Source organism: Tachypleus tridentatus, chromosome 8 (genome assembly GCF_004210375.1).
Source record: "Tachypleus tridentatus isolate NWPU-2018 chromosome 8, ASM421037v1, whole genome shotgun sequence".
Taxonomy (NCBI): Eukaryota; Metazoa; Arthropoda; class Merostomata; order Xiphosura; family Limulidae; genus Tachypleus; species Tachypleus tridentatus.
This window is the reverse complement of record NC_134832.1, coordinates 136,870,412-136,881,768: the sequence shown is the minus strand read 5'-3', so window position 1 is coordinate 136,881,768 and position 11,357 is coordinate 136,870,412.

Below are 11,357 nucleotides of genomic sequence, written 5' to 3'. Positions count from 1 at the left end.
TTCGCAGGCGTTGAGCAGGAGGATTCGATGAGTTGCCCGGCAAGACACCAGCCGATCGTCGAACCAGATTAAGGACCTTATGGACGTAGAATGCAACTCAAGAACAGTAAGAAGGAATCTACGAGAGAAAGGCTTTAAAAACCGTCAACGTCTTCAGAGGCCACGCCTCCTTCCATAGCACGAAACAGCTCGGTTAAACTTTGCTGAGAAGCACCAAACATGGGACGTAGAAAAGTTGAAAAAGGTTTTGTTCTCTGATGAGAAACAATTTAATCTGGATGGTCCTGATGGCTTCCAACGTTACTGGCACGATAAGGATATTCCACCAGAGATATTTTCTAGACGACACATTGAAGGAGGTTCCATCATAATCTGGGGTGCTTTCTCCTTTCATGAAACAATGGAGCTTCAGGTTATAGAAGAGCGTCAAACAGCAGCTGACTACATTTGCATGTTGGAAAGAGCATCCTTATTGACTAAAGGCTCTCGCTTGTGTAGAAATGACTGGATCTTTCAGCAGAACTATGCTGCAATCCACAATACCCGCAAGACAAAGGACTTTTTCATGGTGAATAACGTGATTCTTTTGGACTATCCAGCGTGTTCGCCCGAGCTGAACCCCATTGAAAATGTTTGGGGTGGATGGCAAGGGAATTCTACAGAAATGGACGTCAATTCCAAACAGCGCGTGATCTTCGTGAAGCTATCTTCACCACTTGGAATAACATTCCAGCCAGCCTTCTACAAACGCTTCTATCGACCATGCCAAAGCGAATGTTTGAAGTTATTCGCAATGACGGCCGCGCAACTCACTACCTCTTATTGGGCATTTCCTACCCTGTTTAGGACTTCTTTTCGGTATGGTCTTATACTTTTGACCAGCTAGTATTTAGGCTAATTTCATAGTGTTCGCATTTTCCCTATTAAATGCTAAAAAAGTTTCATTTTTTCCCTTTTCTTATTTTCATCTTTCGAAGCTCTACGGAAATAAGTTGTTGTGTCTAACAACGCAAAATGCATATTTTTTTCATTATGTTTATTGGCCTTAAGATTTTGTCCAGCAGTGTATATAGACTGATGTATTGTGTGTGTTACTGCTGTAGATAATAACAAGGTTTTTTCTGTTAGCGCTTATTTCCGGATTGTGTTTGTGTATTTCATTTTGCTTTATCTTATTGTCTATACTGTAGATTCTAGTTTGACGTCCTTATATTTAAGACATTCATTATAATTAGGTGTATGTTGCTGTTGGCAGTGGGTTATTGTATTGTTATGGACATACTGAATTATGGTGGTCTTTATCACAACCCACATAACGTTTCTGTTAACTGTCAAGCTGATATGGTTTGGTTTCAATTTCACGTTTGTGCCGTCTATGTTAGCCGTTCCTAATTTAGCTGTAATAGACTAGAAGGAAAGCAGCTAATAAACACCACCTACCGCTAACTCTTGGGCTACTCTTTTACCAATGAACAGAGGGATTGCCGTCCCATTGTGCTAGTTAATTTTACTAAACTTTCAGATACAACTAATTATACTTTCTTCTCTTACCACACCACAACACACTAGTCTGTCTTCACAGTCAGCCAACCTCATTTACAACTAATTATACTGTCTTCTCTCACTACATTACAACACACTAGCCTGTCCTCACAGTCAGCCAGCAATTAGTTTTCTTCAAGTAAAGCATTTCAATTTATTCAACACTGTTCCTTGTCTCTTTTAAACACTTGAATGAATCACTGCACTTTTCCTTCCACGAGCCTTTTGTCATTTCGAAGATCGGCTAACTGTAAGGAGGTGTGTCCCTCACGTATCACCAACCTACTGATTCCCATACCCCTCATATGTTTTGATAATAAATACATGAATAAATGAACGTTGAGTGTTTGTGAACAACAGAAAACAATGCTTCAGAGCAAAGTTTGGATAGTATGTAATACTGCTCTTATTTCTAATTGCTTTACTTATGTTTCTTTGAGATTGCATTTGTTTAATAACGTAGTAAGCATAATCATTTTCGACTTATAACTGATCGCCTTGACCTCACCACAACACCTGGTGAGCATACCTGAATAAAATATAACTAATGCAATCACGTTTTAGTAAGAAAACTTCAGACCAAAATATTTGTTTTTACACTTCTCCAATATCCTTAGTGTTAAAACTACCCAAAACTGGAATATCATATACAAATATTGCAGGCATATATCAAACATGTGAATTTTATTATCTTTGTATAAAAATCTATTACGAGTAACAGACCTGTATCTGTTACAACCAAAGATTTCCTTAAAATTTTACAAGGGTCAGTTACTGTCCACTGAAACAGTTTCCGAAGAGTAAACGAACGTTTATATCTTTGAGAAAAGAAAGTTTGATTTTAGTGTTGTTAAACACAAAGCTAGACAAAAAAAAATTTTGTGTCCTGCCCGCCCCAGATATCGAAACCCATTTTTAGGCGTTCTAAGCCTGCAAACCTAACTCTGAGCTATTGGGGGCAAAAGAAGGAAAGGGAAGAAAAGAATTGAAGGAAAGGTAAATAGGATATAAAATTTAAACAAATTATCAGTATGTGTTGTAGTGAAGCTCACAGAAAGGCTTCACAAGGATCAGATCATTATAGGCATTCATTCTATTGATATAATATGTTAACACAATATATATGGATTTAAACCTAAAACCCTAGAGTGTGATTTTAATACAGACTTTTATAGACCCGTTATGACATTTAGGCGTATTTGGTTTATTTTGAATGGTATTGGATAATTTGCTCATTACCAAACTTTCAGGGGGTAAAACATCGAGATGTGAGGGAGGAGCTTATCAATAGGACGGGCACCCCTGATTTGTGACACTACACTTTCATGAGAAGCGCACACATGTGTTCATTCTAATATTCCACGACTCTTAGAACACAATAATCTAAATTAGAACATAATTTATTTAAATAAATGCTACCAACAATTTGTGTTGTCAAAATATAACTGTCAAAAGTGAAATTACTAGAAATTCTGTATTTCTGAAAGAATTTGCCAGGTTTTTTGTGTCAAATTAAACTGTTTTACAAACAATAACAGCACTACACCTAACGTTTCGGTCATTGCCTCTATTTAAAACCAGAATTACTTGTTTTTATATCTATTCAGCTTGATAATCGTATAAGCTAACGAAGAAATAAAGTAGAGGTATGGATTTATTGTTATTGTTATCTTAAGTATTTGATTGATTTAAAGCCCAGAACCACCCTAGTGATAAATCTTATCTTCATACTGCGTAATGAAACAGTAAGGCAATATCTGATATCGGTTTGTCACAGATTATGAAAACCTTTGGTTACACTATCCTTCACAAAGCACAAAGTACAAAATATAACAACATGTATGTATACCTTTAACACGACACAATATTTTATTATTAACACTTTTAACAAACTGTTTTTAAAGTTAGTGAATGACATTTCTCATTTTTTACGCTTAAGATCTTAGAAACAGTGTTGAAAATCTTACAGGATCTGGGCCTAATGGTTGACGTATCAGACTGTGGACTTACGTTCATGTCCCGTTACCTTAAAAAAAAAACAACTCGCATTTTGCATTTTGGCGCCGCGGGTTCGTTACAAGGACGATTGTTAATTTTCATTATTCAATCAGATAAGAGTAAACAAACGTCAATGGTGGGTACTGTTAACTAACTATATGCCTTCTGTCAAGTCTCAGTACCAAATTAGGGGTGGCCTTCTATGAATTTTAGATCAAACTAATCAGCTAACTGGAGTTGTTTGTTCAAAACGATACGTCTGTTTTGTTTGTTTTGAATTTCGCGCAAAGCTACACGAGGGCTATCTGCGCTAGCCGTCCCTAATTTTGCAGTGAAAGACTAGAGGAAGGTAGCTAGCTAGTCATCACCACCCACCGCCAACTCTTGGGCTACTCTTTTACCAACGAATAAGACAATTTTTCCAATTGCCTTTTAAAACTCAAAATTCGTGTTCATTGTATAAATTACTAACTTCTTTTCGTTCTATTTTCTTATGGTTAGAGTTTCAGTAAAACAAAATATAAAATAAAGATAAAATTTATAGCCTAATCAGCCTAAATTTTTTAAAATGGGTCTAATTGAAAGACATTTGTGTTCCTTGTGAGCACAAAGTTACCCAATGATCTATCTTTATTATGTTCAACAAGAATATCGTACACAGTTTTTAGCTTTATAAGTCATCAAACATACTTCTAAGTTACTGGGAGAAAAGCAAAGATAGTTGGAGTGTTTTACAGCCAAGTTGTATAATGTTATCAGTGTACACACAATACTGGCAGTTGTTTTGGAATAATATCAATTTTTCTGAGGAAATATTAACCCCCAGGGAGCGCTCGAAGACTAAACAGTCCTCCTTCACCCCTCACTTGGTAGAGGTTAAGAATTTTGGCTACGTGGCTGTAAATAATCTCATCAACGTAGATGTTCTCCAACAACTTGTGTGCATTTTGTTTTTAAATGTTGCTAAATTTTGAGGCTTAGCTCTTAACCCGTCATGTTTCGAACGTATTAACATGTAGTTCGTCTTCAGAGATGTAACGTCACTGGTTTGTTTGTTTGTTTGGAATTAAGCACAAAGCTACATAATGGAATATCTGTTCTTTGCCCACCACGAGTATCGAAACCCAGTTTCTAGCGGTATGAGTCCGCATACGTACTTTTGTGCTACTGGGAGACAACGTCATTGGTAAATTGCTCATTTAGTATTGTTTCTGAATTTGAGACTTTGTTAAAAAGCAGTTGTTTAATCCCGTGTGATGTCATATGTTTGGTATTTAGGAACAGATTACACTTAGTGTACATGCACCTGCCTGCGATTCAGTAGTTACAACATAAGTATTTGAAAAGCCTTCTACGAAAACCCTATTTCACCTTGTTTTTATAGTTTGAAAGGCCTGTTGCTGATAAAGAAAGGCATTTGAACTTTGTGTTTTACCATTATGATCCTCTACAAACGTTAACTATAGCTAACTCTGATAAGAGAACATAATAAAACCAAAGATGTACAAGTTAATAGGTGATGGACATTTCATGCCCTCCCCTACAGTGGCATAGCACTGCTAGATACCGAGTTTTGATCTCAGTGCATATAACCCATTGTGTAGCTTTGTGCTTAATTTCAAACAATCAGTCATTTCATGGATGAATTATATTTCCAAACATTATCTAAATTACCCCCTAATCAAGCTTTAAATACGTCACTGTGATAAACAAACCATAAACTCAGACATATAACTCTATAACCATTGCGGTAATATATACATATCCATTTGTAAATAATATATAAATATTTTTCTTGATAAAATTTTATGTTAAGGTCTTTGTTTTATTTAAATAGTTAGTGGGTTGTATGTTATCACTAACTATAAAAGGCTTATTACTTTAGTTACACTGTCGAGTACGCGTTCATGTTCCTTTTATTGGTAGTGCTACAATGTCGCTTAGCAACGAAACTATAACCTGATTATTCTTAGGCCCACTATGGTGTTTATGTTGAATGCTAAATATTCGTGTTGATTTGTTAGAAAAATTTGGTTTATTCTTTATATTCTGATGACTTCAGTGATATAACAGCAAAATAGTTTAATTCTGAAGTTTTATGAACTGAGTTGTAGCCAAAGTAAAATTAGATATACCAAGTAGTGTTTCAGCTAAATTTGTACTACGTTTATGTATTAGAATGGGATATCGATAGTTACTGACGAAGCTGTAATAGCGAAATATTGAGCTAAAAAGGTAAATTCTGGAAACATAGATCGTAATTTCATTTATGTTTATAGCAAATGTTTCATAATTAACTCCAGTTTACGTTAAACAAAGTTAAGAATAATAGTTAAATTAGACTACAAATAGGCCTACTGTTACAAATGTTGTGTTTTTTTTTGTTATTCCAACACATATTATCTACTTGGCCTTAGAACACAAAGAAAAATAAAATTTTATTACTATCAGATATATTTTTTCCTTTGTACAGTCGAATGTGTTAAAAATTTGTCTCGGAATGTCTGCACTATGTTTCATACTTTCTGACCTAGAATACATGGAAAAGGTTCGAGAGTGCTATTGAAGTGTCTTGACTAATTGATTGACTAATCATAATTCAATGTGTCTTGTTTATTTCAGTGCTGGGCACAAGACAGGTAGAATATTCGGCGCCTGTCTTGTGAAACTGGGTTTTCTCGGGTACTCCTGTTTTCCCCACAGCAAACTCTGAGGCATTTGGATTTATAGATCCCAGCCACCTTGTGACTCTGAACAGGGGACGTTTAATGTATTGTTGATTTGCTGCTTCTGTTCGTTCTTCTTCAAGTCAAGTCTAGATTGCTTTCGCTCTGCTGCCTTGAATCGACCGGACCTTTTGTTTTTGTTGCTTTTCTCTGAAACTATCTTTACTTTGTCAACTTCATAAACATCCGATATGTAACAATGCTAAGAGAAATTAAATACAAACTCTCATAGCATTAAAATTCTATCGCGAGCGGGGCGAAGGTGGATATAAATATCCCTGAATACCTCAGTCGGGAAGTTCATCTTCCTTTAAAACTAAATACCTGTCACGGAATTTTCTTTCTTTTCTTTGTTCATTTCAAAGACCCACACAAGGTAGATCAATACTACGGGCGGCTGTAACTGACCACTAGGGGTCTCAGGCTTGGTTTTATAATCCATTTGCTAGTAAAATTCCATTCATATTGAAAATTGAATTCTCATACTATGGAAGCTTAACACACTTATATATAACATATAAAACATTATATTAATTGTTATATATATATATATGAGAGTATCACTCATGTTTAATATTTCTATTAGTCCTGGTAAAATTGCAACTTTCATTTCCTTAATAACAGTATTTATTGAAAAAAAATTTAACCTCATTATGTTGTTTTGTGAGATTGCAATGTGAACTTCAGGAAATAATTGTTATTTATTTACTTTCAATTTCTAGTAACTTGTTTCATTGTTATGATAATTAGCTCTCTGTTGTTGTTTGTTTTTGTCTCTCACTGATGTATGGGTCCTACTTTTTCAAACGGCTCTTTTACTAGGGTACAGTTTACTCTTCACACATTATAGGTTAGATCCTAGTTTTGTGAGTCCTTACATCGTGACGCTTTTTGTTTAGGTCCAATTGTCTGGAATTGATATAAATGTATACAACAATACAGTGCTACATATTTCAAGGTGACACATAAACAAAATAAAAACGAACACGTTTTTATTATTCTAAAAGGTTTGTGTGCTGACAAGAAATGATCTACTATACCATTACTGTTACCTGTCACACCAAACATGTCCCTCACCCAAAATAAAACATTCAGTTCTTTTTCTAATAGTTATATAAAAATTTCACCTCCAATCAGCACACAAAATTTTGCATGTTCAAGTGACCATCAATAAATGGTGTATATGATGTCTTCATTTAGGATATTGTGTACTATACGTCATACAATAAACTAGTTCTGCATCACGAAAAGGCAAAGTCCTCCTGTGGGTCAGAGGTAAGTTTACAGACTTACAACACTACATTCCGGGGTTCGATCCTCGTGATGAGCACAGCAGATAGATCAATACATCTTTCTTCTAAAACAAAACACCGAAGTGCAAAAGTTCGGTAATGATTGTATATTTGTGTAGTGTAAACAAAACTAATTGAGTGAGCTTCAAGTCAGAAACGGGGTTTGTGTCATATATGGAGTACACGTGTGATCTGGTGATTCCAGCTGTATTGAACAGGCATCACAGTGAAACTAATCATGTTTGTAACACTTTACTATTACACTACGAAACACAACTACTAACGCTTAACAACATTCTTTCCATCATTAACAGAGAGCTACAGTTTTGAGTAATATCAGCTGTCATTAGTCCCACGACGTCTATGGTGAGACTCCAGATTCTGTGAGATCCACAAAGAGATCAACTTCAGGTAGTTTTTGTTTAAACTCACATCGTGATCAGCTTTCATTGCTAAAGTGATCGAAACTGTCTAGTTTTCCAGCTGTGTGATGTAGTCTTAGTTTTTTTTTAATTTTATAAGCACGAAAGGTAGCCAGAGTTCCTTAGTTTTGTAGCTATGTGAGACAGTTATAGTTTGTTTGTTTTTTAGTTTTGTAGCTATATGATATAATCTTAGTTCCTTAATTTTCTAACTGTGTGAGATAATCATAAAAAATATCGTTAATTTAATTACTAATTAAAAGGAAAATAAAATCTAAAAGCAACTTTACAAACAACACACTAAAAACAAGCTTTACCAACTACTGGCGAAGATAATACCTCACACAGAAAGGGCTGTAGCTACGCACACGTGCTTCCACTGAGATTATGCCAGTCAATGAAGCCTCACCTTTTATAAGTTCTACCATGGTCACTTGTTTAAAACAAAGATAAACCAACATTTATTTTAAAATCGAAAACAGTGTTCTTCTCAATCCAAATATCGGGAGCCCGGCATGGCCAGGTGGTTAGGGTGCTTCACTTGTAATCTGAGGGTCACGGGTTCGAATCACCGTCACACCAAACATATTCGCCCTTTCAGTCGTGGAGGCGTTAAAATATTACGATCAATCCCACTATCCATTCGTAAAAGAGTACTCCAAGAGTTGGCCGTGGGTGGTGATGGCAAACTGCCTTCCATCTAGTCTTACACTGCTAAATTAGGAATGGCTAACGCAAACAGCTCTTGTGTAGCTTAGCGCAAAATTAAAAAAACAAACAAACTAAACATCGATTAAAACTTGAGTGCTATGTGTAACTGGAACTCCTGTTTTCCTGCACAGTATCATCGAAACAAGTTATACACCAATCACCGAAGTTCGATATCAACTGACTTCATACAAGAAAACTAGATACATTTACAACCATATTTATGTATTGTAAATTATTATACGTCCAACCTTACGGGAAAGTTAAATACAGTTTCTATATTAAAACACTATAATTTACTTTGCTCTAAGCAATATTACTTACATACTCGAAACTCTAATGTTCTTAAAGAAATTAATATATATTTAATTTTATTTTGAAAATTATTAAAGGAAAAAAAACGGACGGAAACCGAAACATACATATATATATATAACCTACAACATTGAAATATTGTAGAGAGAGGATAATAGGTTATTTCCTTACTTTCTCTTTTTCCACTGTTACTATCACATAATACTGTTAAAAATATTATAAATATCAGGTCATCCCATAAGAAATATCCGAAAAGTTAATACAGAAAGAACATCATCATTTCTGTCTTTGTAGAAAACTTTAATGACTAAAATATGTAGTAGGACGTGAAAATGTTCAGACAAAAGATACAAACCCCACTCCACTTTTTCAGATCATTAGTCAAATAAACCCTTATGAAGATGGATGTGTCTGAGGAGCACATTAAGCATATAATGCTTTATGAGTTTAAAAAAGCCAATAGTGCAGCAGAAACTAAATGAAACATTCAAGGTATTTATGGTACGAAGTATCTCAATGAAAGAAAATGTCGAATGTGGTTTCAGAAGTTCAGATCAGATGACTGCAGCTTAAGTGATGCGCTACGTTCAGGTCGTCCTGTTGAGTTTAATGATGTCTCGCTTCTGGCTGCACGTGATGAAGATTGTGCTCTAACAGTTGAATAACTAGCACAGAAGCTTAATTCAACCCATTCAACAGTTCACCGTCATCTGGAACAGCTTGGAAAGGTGTCAAAACTTGGAAAATGGGTCCGCCATAATTTGACAGAAGCCAACCTTAAAGCAAGAGTGGACATTTACACTCTCGTGAACGTAACCCACCTTTTTTTGGACAGGTTAGTAACTGGACATGAAAAATTGATATTTTATAAAAATGTTAAGCGCTGTAGACAATGACTTAGTCCAGCTAAACTGGCTAAAGCACAGACCGAAGTGGACCTCCACCTTAGGAAAGTCTTGTTAAGCGTTTGGTGGGATATTGTTGGTGTGATCCACTTTGAGTTGCTGCCACTCAATGTAACGATTACATCAGACTTCTACTGTCAACAGTTAGATCATTTTAATATTGCACTGAAAGAAAAGAGGCCTGCTTTGATCAATCATAAAGGTGTTGTGTTACACCAAGATAATACACGGCCCCTTACAGCAAGGATCACATCTGCAAAGATTGAAGATCTAGACTGGGAAAAACTTCCATATCCTCTTTATTCTCTAGACCATGTCCCATCTGATTATCATCTATTCCGAAGTTTGCAGAACTATCTTGATGGAAAAGAGCTTGGAACACATGGAGATGTCAAAACTACTTTCTCTAGATTCTTTTCCTCCAAACCCCAAGGAATTTATAGAAGTGGCATTCAGAAGCTTGTGAATCATTGGCAGGAAGTAATTAATAATAATAGAACGTACATTATTGATTAAATAACATTAAAAGCGTTTTAAATCTTTTCTCTCTTTCTGAACCTAAAATCGAACATTTCTTAAGGGACCACCTGATAGAACTATAGGCAAGTGTTATCAGTTGGACCTCAGTTCTAGGAAGACTTGTCAATGCGCAGAATCTGTATAATAGAGATTTCTTTGGTTGAACCGTTTCATTTGTTTGTTTGAGGGCAAAGTCACACTAGGCAACTGCTGTGTCCAACGCGGGGAACTGAATCCTAGATTGTAGTGTTGTAAGCCAGTAAGCTTACCTCCATCCCACGAAGAATTGAAGAGTTTGAAAGAAGTCAGTCTTGGGAGACACCGATAGAAAGACACAAATGATTGAAAACATCGAGCCATTGAAGCCAACTGAAACTCTGATTGCAATAGATGAAGTATCTCATCCCAAGAGAAGAAATCTTTGTAGTTTTCCTTCTGTAACGTGTTCAGCAAAGTGGACCTTCTTTAGATTAATAGGAGAATGAAGCCTTAGCTGAGGTGAACAATGAGCTATACATACCTTACCGAACACGTTTTGTTCGTTATACAATAACAACTCCAAACTTCAGCAGCAAAAGTCATTGAAATGTATACTAACAGACATTAACTTGTGGCTTACAACTCATAAACGAGCTAGTTGCCTTTCAAACAGGTTAATGTATCCATGGTTAAACTACAGTCTGCTGGTGTCATACTGGACAGAGAGAGAAGAAAGTAAAGTTCTTCTTCGTGGCTCTTTGTGAGAAAAATAGAAATTAATTTTAAAAGTTGTGGTTCAGTCGTCAAAACTGCAAAGAAACAAAAATTAATAATCCAAAAATTGCTGATAAAATCAAATTTAACTATATTTTTCTCACATCCACTTCACTTGTCCATTCTATTCTAGAACTATGTAAATAACAGTTCAGATCTATCTTTCGTCTCTTAAAA